Below are 18,855 nucleotides of genomic sequence, written 5' to 3'. Positions count from 1 at the left end.
TTCCTTTATAATTGTTTTATATGTTCCTCAAAGAACATATATTATTCTTATACTGAAAAAATATCATCAAATTGCAATATATATGTATAAGACCTCATTTTAATTTTCATAAAATGAGTATGCATGTGTGTGAATGTATGTATGCACATATGCTTGAATATGTAAAGAAAAATCTGGAATTTCAGACATCAAAACTAGAAATAGTTGACAAATTTTGGAAATATGATTGAGGGTAGAGGGGAAAAGAAGAGTAATTTTACTTCTTGTCTTTTATTCTTTTCCAATGTTTGAAATTGTATTTTATAATAAACATGTTTTTAAATTAAAAAAAAAAAACAGGTAACTAGAAATGATAATCTAAAGTGACCTGTTGTTAGTCGGGTCCATGGGAAATCCAATTATAAAATGAAATGTATTATTGCTATGATAATGTGTAGTTATTGACATGATAATATGTTATTATATCATTATTGCTATTGTAACAACACATTTGTATAGGTTAAGTTCCTTTTTTTATTCTTTAGGTTAAACTAAAGAAAACAAACCTAAGGGACAAGTGATAAAACGCAGTTCTCTAAGCACAATGAAGAGCTTGTGATTTACATGCAAGTCCTTCCTAAAAGCAGGACGAGAAGAAAGCTTAAGACCTGCTGCTTGGGGAAGTTAGCTGAGGAACAGGGAAGACTTCACACAGTGGGAGCAATTGGCACCAGCGTGGGTCAGCAAGAAGCACACACAGAATCGCTTTCCCTGGAGGACTTTAAAAATAGGCTGGCGTGCCTGAGTGAGTGAAAATGTATTTCTGCTAAAGGCCAAGCAGACGGACTTAGTGACCCCTCAAGGTCCCTTCCTCTTCTGTGACTCGGGCTTACAACTCTCACTCAGGCACAAGAGCTTGGCCTCACCCAGAAGGCCTCACCTGCGCTCACTGGCCTCTTTATCTCCATGGGCTACAAATGCTCCCCGCATCCTGCTATACCCACAGTCCTCAAGCCCAGCTCCTAATAGCATCCTTGAGCAAAAAAAAAAAAAAAAGTTGTTCAGAAGCAAATTCAAAACATGAGGTCTACAAAACCCAAGTTGAATGACATACAATCTTCAAAAATGTCAATATCATGCAAAACAAAGTAAGGCAGAGTCACATTCCAGATTAAAGGAGACTCAAGGAAACTGAAATGAAACGAAATCGATGAAAAGGCAGCTGGTAATCTTGAATAGGATCATATAACGGGATGGGGTGGAGTCGGGGAGAAGGAAGGCTATAAAAGACATTTCTGGGCCAATAGCTGAAGTTGGAATGTATTGTAACATTGCTCAATTTCTTAGATTTGATAATGATACTATGAGTATGTAAGAGAAAAAAAAAATCCTTGTTGTTAGGAAATAGACACTAAAGTATTAAGGAGCAAAGATGAGATAGGTGGGCTTTCCAGGTGGCTCGGTGGGTAAAGAATCCTCCTACAATGCAGGAGATGCAGGAAGTACAGGTCTGATCCCTGGGTCGGGAAGATCCCCTGGAGGAGGGCATGGCAACCCAGTCCAGTATTCTTGCTTGGATAATCCTATGGACAATGGAGCCTGGAGGGCTACAGTCCATAGGGTTGCAGAGAGTCTGACACGACTCAGCAACTGAGTACAATGTACACATTAGATAAGTAGCTGGATAGGCAGACTTATACACACGTAGATGATAAAGCAAATACGACAAAATGTTCAAAACTGGTGCATCTGAAGAAGGATCTATAGAAGTACTTCATACTAATCTGCAAACTTTTCTATAAATCAGAGGTTATTTTTTTCTGTTTTCTTTTTTAAATTTTTATTTATTTTTTTTTAATTTATTTTAATTGGAGTCTAATTACTTTACAATATTGTATTGGTTTTGCCATACATCAACATGAATCCACCACAGGTGTACATGTGTTCCCCATCCTGAACCCCCCTCCCACTTCCCTCCCTGTACCATCCCTCTGGGTCATCCCAATGCACCAGCCCCAAGCAAACTGTATCCTGCATCGAACCTGGACTGGCGATTCGTTTCACATATGATATTATACACGTTTCAATGCCATTCTCCAAAATCATCCCACCCTCTCCCTCTCCCACAGAGTCCAAAAGACTGTTTTATACATCTGTGTCTTTTTTGCTGTCTTGCATACAGGGTTATCATTACCACCTTTCTAAATTCCATATATATGCGTTAGTATACTGTATTGGTGTTTTTTTTTCTGGCTTTCTTCACTCTGTATAATAGGTTCATTTCATCCACCTCATTAGAACTGATTCAAATGTATTCTTTTTAATGGCTGAGTAACACTCCATTGTGTATATGTACCACAGCTTTCTTATCCATTCATCTGCTGATGGACATCTAGGTTGCTTCCATGTCCTGGCTATTATAAACAGTGCTGCGATGAAGTTTTTAAAAGTGGCTCTAAAGTTGCTGCCATGACTTTGGTGTTTCACTACCAGGATTCCTGCCTCATCTATCCCTCACCATTAGAAACCATATCCATCTTGGCTAATCTTGAACATCTGCTTCCCATCTGGTCCTGATTTCTGGAACTACCACAGTTCTCCCATTAGTTTGAATCCCCTGTTCACCTTTTCACATTTCTAACCCCATCCCTTCAGGATCAGGACTCAAGCCAGTTCCTCAGGTCCAGTGCCCAAGCGAAATCCCTGACTGACACTGCTTACATCCTGACGTGGCAACTGTCTGCCTTGCCCTGAGCAAAGTTCTAGTTCTCTCTGGCTTGCTCATTCTTATTTTTTAAAAAAGGCAAACATAGTCTTTCTTATATTCATAGGCATTCAGTAAGCTACATGAGCAATGGCTTGCTCACAATTTATTGCCACTTTTTTGCTATGGTGGGACTCTTAACCTAGGAAAGGATGTAACTTTGGTGGGAAGGATAGGAACTAACATTTATGAGTGTCACCTTCATACTATGTGATTTATGTACACTATCTCATTTAACCCTCCCAACTTCTGCAAGGCAGATTTTATTATCCATATTTTATAGATATTTTATTATCTACAAAATATTATCCATATCTTATAGAGAACATTGAGACTCAAAGATCATAAGCACTTTGTCCAAACTAATGGCTAGTAAGTGATTAAGCCATTAATCAAACCCATATCATTATGTTAACAAGGCTAACTGTCATCACCTAAGTGACTTCACAGGGAACTCCCTGGTGGTCCAGTGGTTAGGACTCTCTGCTTCCACTGCTGGCAGCCTGGATTCCATCCCTGGTCAGGGAGTTAAGAGCCTTAAAGCTGTGTGGTATGGCTAAAATAAATAAATAAATAAATGACCTCACGACATGGCATCCCAATTCTATGGGCTTACAGTAGAGTGATACTACCTGTAGATGAGATGATGCAGCCTGCTCAGTCATGTTCGACTCTTTCAGGCCCTGGTAGCCCTCCAGGCTTCTCTGTCCATGGGATTCTCCAGGCAAGAATACTGGAGTGGGTTACTATTTCCTCCTCCAGATGGTCTTACCCAACTCAGGGATCAAACCATGTCTCTTGCTTCTTCTGCAATGGCATACGGATTCTTTACCACTGAGCCACCAGGGAAACCCAGTATTATCTTGTTCTGACCTATAATTAGTAATAGCAAATAAGCTCTGAACTAATTTACATAAACTATTTTGTTAAATTCTAGTAAATATAAGCCACTTTATATACTGATCTTTCATTTTTATCTCCTGTAAAATTTTGACTAAAATTCAACATGTTTAGGAGAAAAGACCTTTCTTTATTACTAGTACTACTGTTGGGACTATATACTGGTCCATCTTTTTTGAGAAACAACTTGTACTACAAGTACAACATGTACTACAGCCTCAAAATGTCTGGAGCCTTTAACCTAGCCCTTCCTGGATATCTGTCCAGTATTGCAATTATGGAGGTTGGATTACTGTGTGTGCCAAGATGTCCCTTGCAGTGTTATTAGTGATAGTTAAGACAATAGCCTAAATGTCCAATGATAAAGGTATGGATAAGTAGATGATGGTGCACATCCCTATAGAATAACAGTGTAGCCACTGAAAATTATTTTCATAAAATGTAGTGACATTTTAAAAGTTATAGCACTGAAAGCCATGCAACTTCATGAGACCATGAGGAGTATGTGCAGCTAGGGGAGAGGTAGAAGAGAGACAAACACTGTACCTGTTCAGTTAGACAGAAGGAGGACAACTGAGCAAAGGAGACAGAGAAGTAGCAGCCAGTCAGGTGAGAGGAATGATGAGAGGGTGCCTTTCCTCAAAAGTGAAACCAAGGTGTGGGGTATTACAATGGAAATGACCAGTGGGGTCAAAGCTGCTGTTAGGTTAAGCAGTGATTGTCAATGCATGTTAGAACTTGAGATTGCTGTCATTAATTCTGTCTTCCATTAGAAATCAGAATAGTGGTTGCCTAGAGTGGGGAAGGGAGGTCAGGAGAAGGATGTCAAGGAGCTTTCTGGCTGATGCAAATTTTTTACCTCTTAACTAGGGTGTGGGTCACACAGGTAGGAACACTTTTCAAAACTCATCAAACTGTACACCTAAGACTTGTGCATTTGAGTGTGTGCAAATTATACTTCAATAAAAAATAAATAAATTCTATTTTTTACCTTTCTGCATTTTCCAATATTACTTTAATGAACATTCATTACTTTTATAATAAAAAATAAACATTTAGGAATGAAGGTGGGATTACTGCATATGTCAAACTTCTTTGAATTGTAAAGGTAAGAATTAGCAGGATATTATTTTTCCCTCAACCAAAAGCCAATGTAAATAATAATTGAATAGTGTACATAATGAAAACTTTGCCATGGATTTCCCAGGGGACACTCACCTCTGCAAGTAAAACTCTAATTCTTATAGATAAAACAGGAAACATCTACTTCTTGACAGATCAAGACTGGACAGTTCCAGCAATGAGTGATTTCTGTATCTTACAAATGCAAAGCAATAAAAGCTAACATCAAAATGTAGTTTTGTATCCTTGAGTAAGTCAGCTAAATTCTATGTCCATATTTTCTCCAAAATGGCGCTAATGTCCATATATGTCAATCTCATGGTCTCAAGTCAATTCCATAAATTAATGATCATGAAATTATTTGGAAATCATAAACAATTTTATGATTTTGATTTTTATAATATTAATACGATTTGAGGCCTTGGGCAGTTCTATTCATCTCAATAATCTTACAGAGGATGTTCCCTTTGGAGATAGACTTCAAAACTGCCTTCTTTCCTGAAAAAAATAGTCCAGAGCAAATGCCCCAATAACTGAATCTGAAACATCACCTTTCAATGGTTAGTGAATTTTTGTAGTACAATAAGAAGGCTCATATCTTGAGAAATTGTCCATGACCACTTCTTTTCTTTTTATATACATCCTCCCTTACCTCAATTTTCATTAGAATGGGAGTTTCTTATCTTCTTGTAAGTTAGTGAAGAAAGAAATATTAATTCATCAGAAAAGCATATCAACTTCCATATGTCCAAAAATGAAATCTCTTCCTCTTCTCACAGCTTGCAAAACTTACTCCATTTCCTGTGTACAAAGCACCTTAGTACATGTCTACTATCCCCAGAAGCTGCAATTGAAGGATAGAAAATAATTTGTATTTTCTAGAACAGAAAGATCATTCAAGAAATTACAGAGATCAGAGAAATACCAAGTTAAATGGTGTGGGTCTTATCTCATGGCCAGTTGGGTGTCACTGAAGTCTTCTGAAAACAAGGATGATATATATTTTTTAAAGCGATTTTAGCAAGATGCATATGAATTTGGTAAGAAAAGATTGAAAAGGATCAAGTAATAGAAAAGCCCCCAGATGAAACTCTATTGACATGTAAATGTGAGGTCGTGAGTGCAGTAAGAATAGAACCAAAATAGGGGAGTCAGAAATAGGATAAGATCATGAGGGAAATGGAAATGTGGTTTAGGACATGGTGGCTTTAAGACAACAATGAGATCCAAACAGAAATATCAGGCAGGTGCAACTGAAGGTACAAGACTAGAAAGCAGAGAGCATCTTTGAACGTAGTTTGGGAAGAATATTACATTCAGTTTGATCATAGAGGGTCTGCAGAGTTGCCTTTACCAAAAGAATATATGGATTTTATTTACTTAATAACACATTTAAGCTAATATATCAGAAATAGCTTTTCAGCATGTAAACAATATTAAAAATTACCAAGATTCTTTATGTTTTTTCCATACGCTTCAAAATCTTTTTTCCACAGCCTTCAAAATTTAGTGTGGATTGTACATTTGACTAGCCAGATCTCAAGTGCTCAATGGCCACTTGTGTGTGGGTCATGACAACAGTACTGAACAGTACAATTCTAGATGATAGCCTCCCACTCCTTATAGCCCAGCATTAATAACGGAAGTTTGTAGGGGAAGGAAAAACTGATTACCAAGACAGACAATGTGAGAAGGTATATGAAAGTGTGTGGCTTCCCAGGTGAGGCAGTGGTAAAGAATCTGCCTGCTAATACAGAAGTTATGGGTTCAATCCCTGGCTCCAGAAGATCCCCTGGAGAAGAAAATGGCAACCGACTCCAGTATTCTTGCCTGGAGAATTCCATGGACAGAGGAGGCTGGCGGGCCACAGTCCCTGAGGCAAAGAGTCAAACAGGGACTAAAGAGCAGCAGCAGCATATGAAAGCGTGTATGTTTGTGCGCTTAGGTGTGATTTCTGTGTGTCTCTACTACGTGTGTAGTTAAAATGACATTTATCACATTTTTATTATACACCAGGCAATGAATAGAGTATTTAAAATATATTAGTCTGTTAACTAACTGAAAAAACTCTGTGGAGTAAGTACTATAAATATTATTTTCATTTCACAAGTTAAGAATGTCTTAAGATTAAGTAAATTTTTTCAAAATTATTCAGCACTTACTCTTTACAATAGCCAAGACATGGAAGCAAATAAGTGTCCATCAACAGAAGAATGGATAAAGAATATGTGGTACATATATATACATATACAATATAATATTACTCAGCCATGAAAAAGAATGAGATAATGCATTTGCAGTAACACAGAGGGACCTAGAGAACATTATACTAAATGAAGTAAATCAGACAGAGGAAGACAAATATCATATGATCTCACTTTTATGTGAATCTTTAAAAATATGCAAATGAATAATTATAATATGAAAAATTACTCACAATGGGTTATTATTTAATAATAGCTCTAGCATTTAATTTTTTTGGGGTCAGGAAAGAAAGTTAATAAAACAAATCCCATAAACTTTAATATAAGTTCAGTACAAGGATTCTGGGATGAGACTGGTCTGGCTGAAAGAAGTTAGGTAACTTTTTCAAAGTTACTTAAGTGCTAAGTAAATTTTTGGTTGTTGAAATACAGTTGATTTACAATATTGTTAGTTTCAGGTGCATAGAAAACCTTTTTCAAATTCTTTTCCATTATAGTTTATTACAAGATACCAAATGTGGTTTATTACAAAACAGAACATACTCACAGACTTACCACTGGGGAAGGGAGGAAGGGATAACTAGGAGTTTGGGATTAAAAGATACACACTACTATATATAAAAATAGATAAACAGGGACTTCCCTGGTGGTCCAGTGCCTAAGACTCTGTGCTCCCAAAGCAGAGGGCCTGGGTTTGATCCCTGGTCAGGAAATTAGATCCCACGTGCTGCAACTAAGAATTTGCATGGCACAACCAAAGATCCTGAGTGCCGCAACTAAGACGCAGTGTAGCCAGATTAATTAATTAAATAAACCACAAGGACCTACTGTATAGCACAGGGAACCACATTTGGTATGACTTGATGGACGTGAGTCTGAGTGAACTCCGGGAGATGGTGATGGACAGGGAGGCCTGGCGTTGCAAAGAGTCGGACACAACTGAGCTGTTGAACTGAAACTGAACTGAGTAAACTATAATGGAAAAGAATTTGAAAAAGATTTTCTATGCACCTGAAACTAACACAATATTGTAAATCAACTGTATTTCAACAACAAAAAATTTACTTAGCATTTAAGTAACTTTGAAAAAGTTACCCAGCCAGACCAGTCTCATCTCAGAATCCTTGCACTGAACTTATATTAAAGTTTATGGGATTTGTTTTATTAACTCTTTTCTGGCAAAAAAACTTAAATCCTAAAGCTATCATTAAATAATAACCCATTGTGAGTAATTTTTCATATTATAAATGAATATTCATATTATGACTGTAATTGTACACTAGCCATTTTATGAATATCTAGCAATCTATTTTATCATTTATCCTTCTCTGGCCCTTAATTTCCTCCAAATGAGTGTGGCTTTTGTATTTAGCAACACAAATAACTGGCTCACCAGTTTGATTTGGTGTGTTAAAATACAATGAAATTGATGTTGAAAACTAGATTGATTATCATTAAATTCCCAAGCATGGCCTTCCAGAGGCAATAGCTATAGAGCTGCATCTCTCCCATCTATGCCATCCCACACTAATTGCCACAGTCAGGGTCTTAGCCCAGGGATGAGAAAGACTTGGCAAAAGCCTGCATATCTGCCCAACTTAGGCACAGTTGACAAATACAGAGCCTTAGGAGCAGACTGAAGACAGATATGCCAACTGAACACCAAAAAATGATGCCAAGTCAAAAATGTTCTCTTGGATCTGTCAACTCCACAGGTGGGCAATGAACCAACATGCTCTGCTAACTTGTGGCAAGTTTCCAAACTCAAGGCTTCTCTTCCAATTGAGAACCAATTAGGCTGAAAGTACTTACTTAAGGATTAAATCCCTCCACTCGGAATGTTCACAGCCCTATAAAATTCCAACAGATAATTACAGCAGGAGTAAAAGAGATGAAACTTAACAGTGCTTATAAAGCACATCCCCAACTACCCGAGGCTTTGTGATGTTAGTAGGGTTGAGTACTCACTAAGCATCTTTTCTCCTCTGCCTCCCACTGGTTCCACACACAAGGATAAAGGAGGAAGACAGGTATAGAGCACTAAGTAAAGTACTCCACCAACAAATTCAAGTTTAAGTACATGATCAGATATGTCACTCAGACAAAATTCAGTTAGTCTAAATTGCATTAACTGGTTGGCTTGGGAATGAGTTTTCCTGAGATCTCATGGAGCAGATTTGTCCCACATACTCCTCCATCTCTGCTGTCCATATCCTGGATACAAGCCCAGCATAGTGAACTTTCACTATTATTACTATTATTCTTTTTTGCTAGTAGAAAGCTTAGTGGAAGGATTCTCAGAAATATGTAGGTACTCTCCTGTGATTTTCTAGGAAAGAAGTACTCTTAACATAATTGGCAATATTTATACATGCCCTAGTCCTTATAGGACCTTGTCCTTCAATCATTCCCGCCATGGATTTACATTTACTTTGTATTTAAATTATAAATACAACTACAATCTAAAAAATTTACAAATTATTGCAAAAAGTAAATGCTTATCCAGCCAAGACTCTGAACAAGGACTTCAAATAAAGGGTGACAACTTCCTCTTTCCTCAATTCAGTTCAGTTCAGTTGCTCAGTCATGTCCATCTCTTTCTGCCCCGATTCAATCCTACACAGGCATCCACCAATCTCCTATAATATGCTATGACATTTTTCCTTGCATTCTGCACACACACACACACACACACACACACACACACACAGACAATTGGTATTTCTAAAAGTGTGTGCCTACAGACCATCAACATCAGACTCACGGAAGTGGGGTAGTTGATAAAAAAAGTTTTCTGGTACCTACTCTAGCCAGGCCAGTTAAATTAGAACATTTGGAGAGTGGAAAGTGAGACTCAGTCAGACAATAAAGTCTGACAACCACTTCCTTGAACCCTTAACTTCTGAAGTGCAGGGAATATGTTTCAGCTAGAAAGGAGTTTATTTATGGTCAAAGGGATGACTTTTGAGATCTATACGAGGTTACCTGATCCTGGACACTGGTACTAGTCCTTTCTGCCTACAAAGACAAGCCCAGCCCCACTTGGCCTGAAAAAGCTTGCACATACTATCCATCTTACTAGAAAGTCTGAAATATTTCACCATAATTATGAAGCTCCTGGTGAGTATAGTGCACAGTTCCTCATTCTCACTGTCTGGGAAAAGGTCTTTGAGCAAGAATGAAAACTGAGATAATAATAGAATTGAGTTCCTGGGTCATTTCAAGAAATCACTATTAAAACTAATCACAAAAGAAGTTCATACTATAATGTAGGCTGGAACTTCTTAAAACAGGAATAATGAATCTGGATTTGCTTATTTTCAATTCATTCATTGATTCATTTACTTTTTCATTTATTCATTTTTAATTCAATAAATATTTACTGAGCACCTCCCACATACCAGGCACTGATGTAACTGCTAAGGATAAACACGAGAGAAAATGACTCTGTCCTTGTAAGGTGAAAATTTTGTTCATTTATTCACTTATTCATTTATTCATCATTTGTTTAACAAATTTACTAAACATACTACTAAACATACCCCTGGGATGGACACTGTAGACCATCTTTAGACAAATCACGCATAGGCCATGCCGTCAAGCAGCTTTCAACCTAGCTGTGGTGTCAGAGATCAAAATGAATGATTCTTATACTGGGCAAAATAAAATGAATACTAAGTACAAAAATGAGATTACTTCTGCCTAAAGCTGACTGAAAAGAAAGGGTCTGAGACAAGCAACAAATTTTCTCATGCAGACATGAGAACACCCTTCTGTTGAAATCACAAGGAAAAGGCAAATATGTCTATCTAATATTTGAGAAATATTAGATATGAGATGAGTGTTTTATAGGGTGGGTTTAAGAACTGGAGGTAGAAACATCTGAACAGGTTAAAGAATTTCTGACTAAAGATTTTGTCTATGTTGCATCTTTATATGTAAACCTTCTTTTTCCATTTATCCACTCAGTTCAAAATATTCATTGAGCACTTTCATATAATGGTGAAACAACTGCTAACGATGTCACCTATTGTAACAAAGAAGACAGAAAATGTAATAATTAATGTTTGAATTTGAGTGATGAGATTTCCGGGCAAAACCTTCAAGATGCTGACCAGCTCTTATTGACGGTATTTGATAAACTGCTACAAGACATTCTAAAGAAAATACTAGCTGGTTTATAAGCAGAACACAGAAGAAATGTAGAGGGTTCATGATTTTCTAGTGGGGAATATAAAACAGTTTTTCATCTCTAGCCTCTCTGGGAAGCATAAAACTTAGCTGTTTGAGGACAAAAGATCAAATGACAGGTGTGGCCACAAGGCCTTTCTTAAAGATCCATGAAAGAATTAAGGTGGGGCTAGTAGAACTTCTCTGCTCTACTAAAAGGCTTATAGCAGTATTAAAGTTATGGCTTTTAGCGCATGGGGTAAAATCACATCATATTCAAAGGAAATGCACAGTGGTTTTTAATTCAGCTAAAATGGCAATGTTCTGTCCATATGGGCCAAAAGGAATTCAGACTGTAGGAAAAGATGTCTGAAAGACCTTTATGCACCAATTCTCTGTAGGGAAGCCCATAGAGGGTATAGTCCAATACCCTCTTCAGAAGGAATCAAAATGAAAGTGAAAGTTTTAGTCACTCAGTCCTGTCCAACTCTGTGACCCCATGGATTGTAGCCCGCCAGGCTCCTCTGTCCATAGAATTCTCCAGGCAAGAGTACTGGACAGAGTTTCCATTCCCTTCTCCAGGGGAATCTTCCTGACCCAGGGATCAAATCCAGGTCTCCTGCATTTCAGACCAATTCTTTACCATCTGAACCATAAGGGAAGCCCCAAGAAGGAACCAAAAGAAGTGATGTGACAGAGGGCTGAGCCCAGAGCCATTCCCAGGGAGCAGAACTAAAGTCTAATCAAAGAATATTCCTCATATCCAGAGTAAGGGAAATTGGCAGAATTTACCCCCGAAAAGTTCAGAATTGCTATGGATCAGTAACTGATATGTACCTTCTATTCTTACCCTTTCCAAATGGGAATATTATATAGGTTATTCTGTTTTCATTTTATTACTATATGGTGGGTGTGTATAGGTTAGATAACTTTTTTTTCTAGTATGTAACTTTCTGGATCAAGAAGTGTTTATGTGAACCTGATGGAGATCAAAACACCCTAGACTTCAAGCATAAGGTCACAACTTGAGATTTAGGAGGGTCTTGGAATGGGAATGAACATATTTTTCATGTGATGTCATGTTGGTAATTGTGACCAGAAAGCAAACTATGGTAGATTATTTGAACTAGAGGCCCTAGGTTTCCATGCCTGCCTCTATCCATATGTTTTGGTCATGTTTTCACTAATTCTGGGTTTGTTTAGACCAATGGGAAAAAACTGACACCAGCAGAGACTTGAACTAGTTCTTGTGCATCTCTTTGGGTTCCTGACCCTGCCATTAGAACATGGATAGCCTCTTGGAGATAATGACAGACCCGCAGAAAAAAGTTAAGTTATTCTAGCTGAACCGATAGCAGATCAGACGTTCCCCAGTCAGCATGCCAGCTGACTGCACCTGCCTGAGAAAGCCTAGCCAATGAGCTGAGCCTGGCCCAGATCAGCAAAATCATTTTGCCAACTTATAGACACATGTGAAATATGGGCACTAAGTTTAGGGTGGTATGTTATACTGCAAAAGCAAATTGATACAGACAGTATGTAAGATGGAATCTATTTGCCATCTCAGTACTAAAAGTTCCCTTTGAAGAAGTTTAATTAGGGCAAATTTGAAGGATATTCCCTAGTTAACAGATTCATCTTATAACGATTGCATAAAATCTCAGCCAGATAGTGACCTCTAAATGTACAAACAGATTAAACAGAAGAGAGCCGAGAGACTACTCCCAATATATGAATTCAACAAGTCAGCTTCTGAATCGCTGAAAACAGCCACGGTCAGAGATGTGATTATTCTATCACAGCATGGCCCAGCCTCTTCAATGCAGGACAATTCCCAACGAGATCATTCAGTCTTTAGAAATAAGTCTAGTTTAATTATATTTGGTAATTAGATGTCCCTTTAATAAAAATCACACTTAGGATGAATGGAGGAGTCTTGGTGGGATTAGAGAAGAAAGGATTCATCTATGAGACATAATCAAAGGAGAAACCAACTAGTCTTACAGTCTAACTGTGGATGGGGAAGTATGAAAATTGGGGCCTTAAAGATGATCACAACTCAGTCATTAATCTGCTTAAAAACCCTGATGGCTCTTTGGGAATTTATGTGATATTCCTCAAAAGTCTAAGCTCCATGAAGAACTGGGTCATTAAAAATCATCATCATTATCCTCACAAAGGCTAACATCTATTGACTGCTTACACTTGTTATATGTCAGCAGTATACTTCATTAATTGTCTTGTTTACTCTGTACAACAACCCTAAAATATAGGAACTGATATTATCCCTGTTATACAGATGAGGAACTAAAGTCTTGGGAGCTTGAAGCAACTTCCCCAAGGTCAGACAGCGAGGACGCAGTGGATCTGGATTCAAACAGATGTCTCTCTCTTACTTCAAAGCACTTACTCTTAAACACTGCCTTATTTTGCTCTTCTTATTAGGAAACTTATTAGCTCCCCAGTGCTAACTCAGGTTTGGAAAATAGTGGGTACATAAATATTTGTTGAATGAATGAATTTTTTAAAAGGTATGAATTAAGAGATCAATGAACAAAAACATAAGAAAATGGTAGTAGCAATGTCAGAGACAAAAAGCTGAGAGAAGGACCTTAAGGGAGGAGTAGGAAACTTTACCTTATTATGCTAAGAAGAAGATGATTCCTCCAGGCATTCAAGAATAAATTAACAGGATGGAATTTGAGAAAAATTAAATGAATGTCGATTTTTGACATTGTCAACGTAAAGGCAACTAGGTTATTTAGACGAGTGACCTTTGCATATCTGGAGGCAAAAGGCAAAAACAGAGAGAAAAGAGGTCATCAAAATAAGTGAATGGACAAAGTCTGGGAGTTTATTGCTGAGAAGGAATAGTTCCACAAGACGCGGTCAAATATGGTCAGACTGTAAAGCAGCTTCACAGGGTGCACTTGCCTCCACGTGTACTGACCTAATTAGCAAGAACAACTAAAAACTCATTCATTATGTCCCTACATGTACTAGTCACTATGCCTGACCCTCCATATGCATTCCATAATGTAATTCTCACAGCAACACGGTGAGGTCAATATCATTCCATTTTAATGGGTAAAGTTCAGCAAAAGAAAGACCACTCAGTTAGAAAATGGTTGCTAGGTTCAAACTTGAATCTTTCTAACACTAAAACCCATTCTTGTTTTCTTATACCGTGCAAACAGAACTGCCAGGTAACTGACTGAAAGAGAAAAGTGGCCTTCAACAGATAATGTTGAAGAAGAAATATTTTTTCCCGTCCAATACACTTCCAAGGAGAGAAAAGAATAAGAAACATGAATGATCAATTCCAGTCAATTAAATGATTATATCAGTAATGACTGGTCTTATACTTAATTCCTTAAAAAGAAAGAAATACATTCAACTTTGATTAAACCACAATACCATGAAGACTATGTCATAACAGAGAAATAAAATAGTGTGAGCTGTTTTTCTTTTCCAGCTCAGTGTCTTTTTTCTTTTGCATCCTCAATTGCTATCCAAACCATTTATGTTGCCCATGTAAGATTATATGGTTTGGCAAAGACTTTGGTCATCCCAATTATAATCCCTTGGATGGCACAAAAGGGCATTCTTCATGAGATGGATGCCAAGTCTCATAAGGTTTTGTGGAGCGGAAAGCTGGAGTCTTTCCTACACCCAGAGTTACAGATTCTGGTGTTAATGGAAGGATTTCTCTATTCCTAACAAGGGCTGGGAGCGAGTCAAGAATCCTATGATGAGTGCCCTGCAGAGACAGTTTGCTGGCTGTCCAATAAGCTGTTCCTCTGACTCCTTCCTGGAGTGTCAGTATAGATTTCACTGGACATAAATGTCCTCATTCCCCTGGTTAAAGTATTTTTATAAGCAGACAACTTCCACCAATGTGCCAAGACACTTCTATCAACATTCTTTAATTGTCAGTTAAGGACATGCACTATGTTCTCTAAGATATTATAGTTTTTTGATGGCAGACACTCTCTAAATAGAAGGTTAGGTGGAAGAAGATAAAACCGTGAAGAGAGTTTAGTTTGAAGGACTTATACAAAACAGGGTGAAGTAAACAACAGGAGGCAGACCCAGCTGTGTTTCTGACAATCTAGCAGGGACTGTCAATCCAGACAGGCAGCTGTGTTACAGGGGCCAAAAGTTGGGCAGGTAGAATGTGGTGAGCCCTAAAGCAGATTGAGGGCAAGATATCTCCCAGAGTCTATGTTCATACTCAACTTAGCTCAAAAGTCATTGATGTGGTTTAGAGGGATTAAGTCAGTCCCTTTAGTGACTCCTAGATTATACCATTTTGTATCCCACCAAGGGTTTATTTAAGTACAGAAACCTGAGCATTTAGAAGATACATAACTATAAGTGAATATAACTCAGTGTTTTCTATGTGCTAGGCACCAGTCTAGATGCTTGACATGTTTTATCTCATGTCACTATATCTCAAGAAATATATACTATTATTCCTATTTAAAAGATAAAGAATTCAAGGCCAGGTAGATGAAGTCAGTTGTCTGAAGTCATGCATTTAATAAATGATGACGCTGAATAAGTGTACAAATAGCTTAGTAAAATCCAACTTTTGAACTAGATCACATGCCTGGTCATACATTGTGTGTGTGTGCGTGCATGCTCAGTTGCTTAGTTGTCTCCGACTTTTTGCAACACCATGGGCTATAGTCTGCCAGGCTCCTCTGTTCATGGGATTTTACAGGCAAGAAAACTGGAGTAAGTTGCCATTTCCTCCTCCAGAGAATTTTCCTGACACAGGGACCGAACCCATGTCTCCTGCGTCTCCTGCATTAGCAGGCAGATTCTTTACCACTGTGCCACCATTTAGCTCCTATGCTAGATATTATAGATATCACCTATGCCCTTAAGGAGCTTAGATTATAATGGGAAGACTATAATAAAGATAGTAACACTTACTCCTGGGCTCTGATGGAAAGCAAGAGGGTGCTATGAAAGCACTTAATGCTGGGACCCAATATTCCCTGACAATAAGTAAGTTTAGTCACTCAGTCATGTCTGACTCTATGCCACCCCATGGACTGCAGCATGCCAGGCCTCCCTGTTCATCACCAACTCCCAGAGCTTGCTCAAACTCATGTCCATCAAGTTGGTGATGCCATCCAACCATCTCATCCTCTGTCGTCCCCTTCTCCTCCTGCCTTCAATCTTTCCCAGCATCAGGATCCTTTCAAATGAGTCAGTTCTTTGCATCAGGTGGCCAGAGTATTGGAGTTTCAATTTCAGCATCAGTCCTTCCATTGAATATTCAGGACTGATTTCCTTTAGGATGGACTGGTTTGTTCTCCTTCCTATCCAAGGGACTCTCAAGAGTCTTCTCTAGCATCACAGTTCAACGGCTTTCTTTATAATCCAACTCTCATGTCCATACATGACTACTGGAAAAACCATAGCTTTGACTAGCTGGACCTTTGTCAGCAAAGTAGTGTCTCTACTTTTAACATGCTGTCTAGGTTGGTCATAGCTTTTCTTCCAAGGAGTAAGCGTGTTTTAATTTCATGGCTGCAGTCACCATCTGCAGTGATAACGGAGCCCAAGAAAATAAAATCAGTCATGGTTTCCATTGTTTCCCCATCTATTTGCCAAGAAGTGATGGGACTGGATGCCATGATCTTCATTTTTCTAAATGAATGTTGAGTTTTAAGCCAGCTTTTTCACTCTCCCCTTTCACTTTCAACAAGAGACTCTTTAGTTCTTCTTCGCTTTCTGTCATAAGGGTGGTGCTATCTGCATATCTGAGGTTATTGATATTTCTCCCAGCAATCCTAAAGGAAGTGATGGAAGATTAGTGGTCATGAAAGAAAAGAATGGAGAGTAAAGGGAACAAAACAACTTTATCAAAGCCTCAGAAGCAAGAAAGAGCAGAATTCCCTTCAAGTTACCAAACAAAGCCTATGGACAGAAGTGCAGAGTATGTAAGGAGGTGGGAGGAAGAGATAAGAGATGTCCCCAGAGAAGTAAGCAGAGTCCCATTATGCAGGACCAGTGAAGCCACTCTCCGGAGTCTGGACTCAGCCTGATGAAAAGGCCAGTAAAGAATTTGAGAGTCACATGACTAGATGTGCATTTGGGGAAAATATTGACTTCTATGTAGAAAGAATTGTTGTTGTTTTTCAGTTGCTCACTCATGTCCAACTCTTTGCGACCCCATGGACTGCAGCACTCCAGGCTTCCCTGTCCTTCACCATCCCTTAGAGTTTTCTCAAACTTGTGTCCATTGAACCAGTGATGCCATCCGACCGTCTCATCCTCTGTTGTCCCCTTCTCCTCCTGCCTTCAATCTTCCTCAGCATCAGGGTCTTTTCCAATGAATCAGCTCTTCACAACAGGTGGCCAGAGTATTAGAGCTTCAGTTTCAGTCCTTCTAATGAATATTCAGGACTGATTTCCTTTAGGACTGTCTAGTTTGATCTCCTTGCTGTCCAAGGGACTCTCAAGAGTCTTTTCCAACACCACAGTTCAAAAGCATCAATTCTTCAGCATGGATGAATAGAAAACCAACTCTTGGAACTTCCCTGCTTGTCCAGTGGCTAAGATTCCTTGTTTCCAATGCAGGGGGCTTGGGTTCTATTCCTGGTCGGGGAACAAGATCCCACATGCCACAACTGAGAGTTCATATGCCACAACTTAAAGACAAAGAAAAAAAAAAAAGAAAAACAGATCCCACATGCCAAAACTAAAGATCTCACATACTGTAACAAAGAACAAAGGTCCTGTGTGCCACAACTAAGACTCGGTGCAGCCAAAATAAATAAATGTTAAAACAGACAAGAGAGCCCAACTCTTGCTCCTCATGCTCCATGAGCCAGGCCCAATAGCTTTAATTGCTCCGGCAGGACATCTGCTCCCTTAGGCTTCCCTTAGGGCCCAGAGCCCAGAAGGCAGCCGCAGAGGCTGAGTCCACCATCAGCAACGCTCTCACAAGGAAACAGTGGATGCTTTTCATCTAATGTTGCTTCCTTCAGGCTCTGAGTGGCCCCTCGGGCCTTCATCCCAGCCACTTGGCCTCCAGTGGTTTCTGAGTCTCCATGCCCAGCGTTTACAGCTCTGACAAGTCATCTACCACCTTCTCCCGCTACTACAGTGAAAACATATGTTTTCTGCTCTCTCCACATCCCTACCATAGACCCACAGACTGTGGCTCAACACGGAGAAAAAGAAGCAACAGAAGAGGTCTGGAATGTAATCCCAATCATGTTAAAGGTCTTGGCTTTGTGTGATAAATCACACCTTCCACATGTGTCAGTGGAAGAATTGAAACAGGCTCATCTCTTCTTCTGCATGTAGCCAAATGGTTTTCTCCCGGCACTAAACGAGCCCATTTCAGACACAGGTTGACAGGGGTCAAATCCTTTACCATCACAAATGTTTTAACAATCCAGGTGCTCATAGAATATAAAGTTCTGTAACTGCCAACAAAGAGAGCTTTGAAGAGCCTTTCAGAAGGAATTTTGTCTACAAAATTCTAACTGTTGTATTGACTTTATGCCCCTCTTTGTGTTTCTACCATTTTCCTATCATAATTATGTGCTTTCTGTACACTTTTACCCCATCTTATCCTCCATGCAGAGCACCAGATAAGAGAGAGGGGCCTATAGTAGTTACTCATCTTGGGTACCTAAAGACAAAGCAAGAGATAATGATTTTAGGTCTTTTTCACAAGACCGCACAGCC

General features: G+C 38.8%; 1 protein-coding gene across 2 annotated transcripts in view; it reads right to left on the bottom strand.

Moving 5' to 3' along the window:
* METTL15 (methyltransferase 15, mitochondrial 12S rRNA N4-cytidine) overlaps positions 1-18,855 on the bottom strand; it is a 367,997-nt gene that overhangs the window by 70,471 nt on the left and 278,671 nt on the right. The window lies entirely within an intron of this gene.

This window comes from Bos javanicus, chromosome 15, assembly GCF_032452875.1.
Source record: "Bos javanicus breed banteng chromosome 15, ARS-OSU_banteng_1.0, whole genome shotgun sequence".
Classification (NCBI taxonomy): Eukaryota; Metazoa; Chordata; class Mammalia; order Artiodactyla; family Bovidae; genus Bos; species Bos javanicus.
Note: the sequence above shows the minus strand (reverse complement) of the source record. Positions and strands in the feature narration are given on the sequence as shown.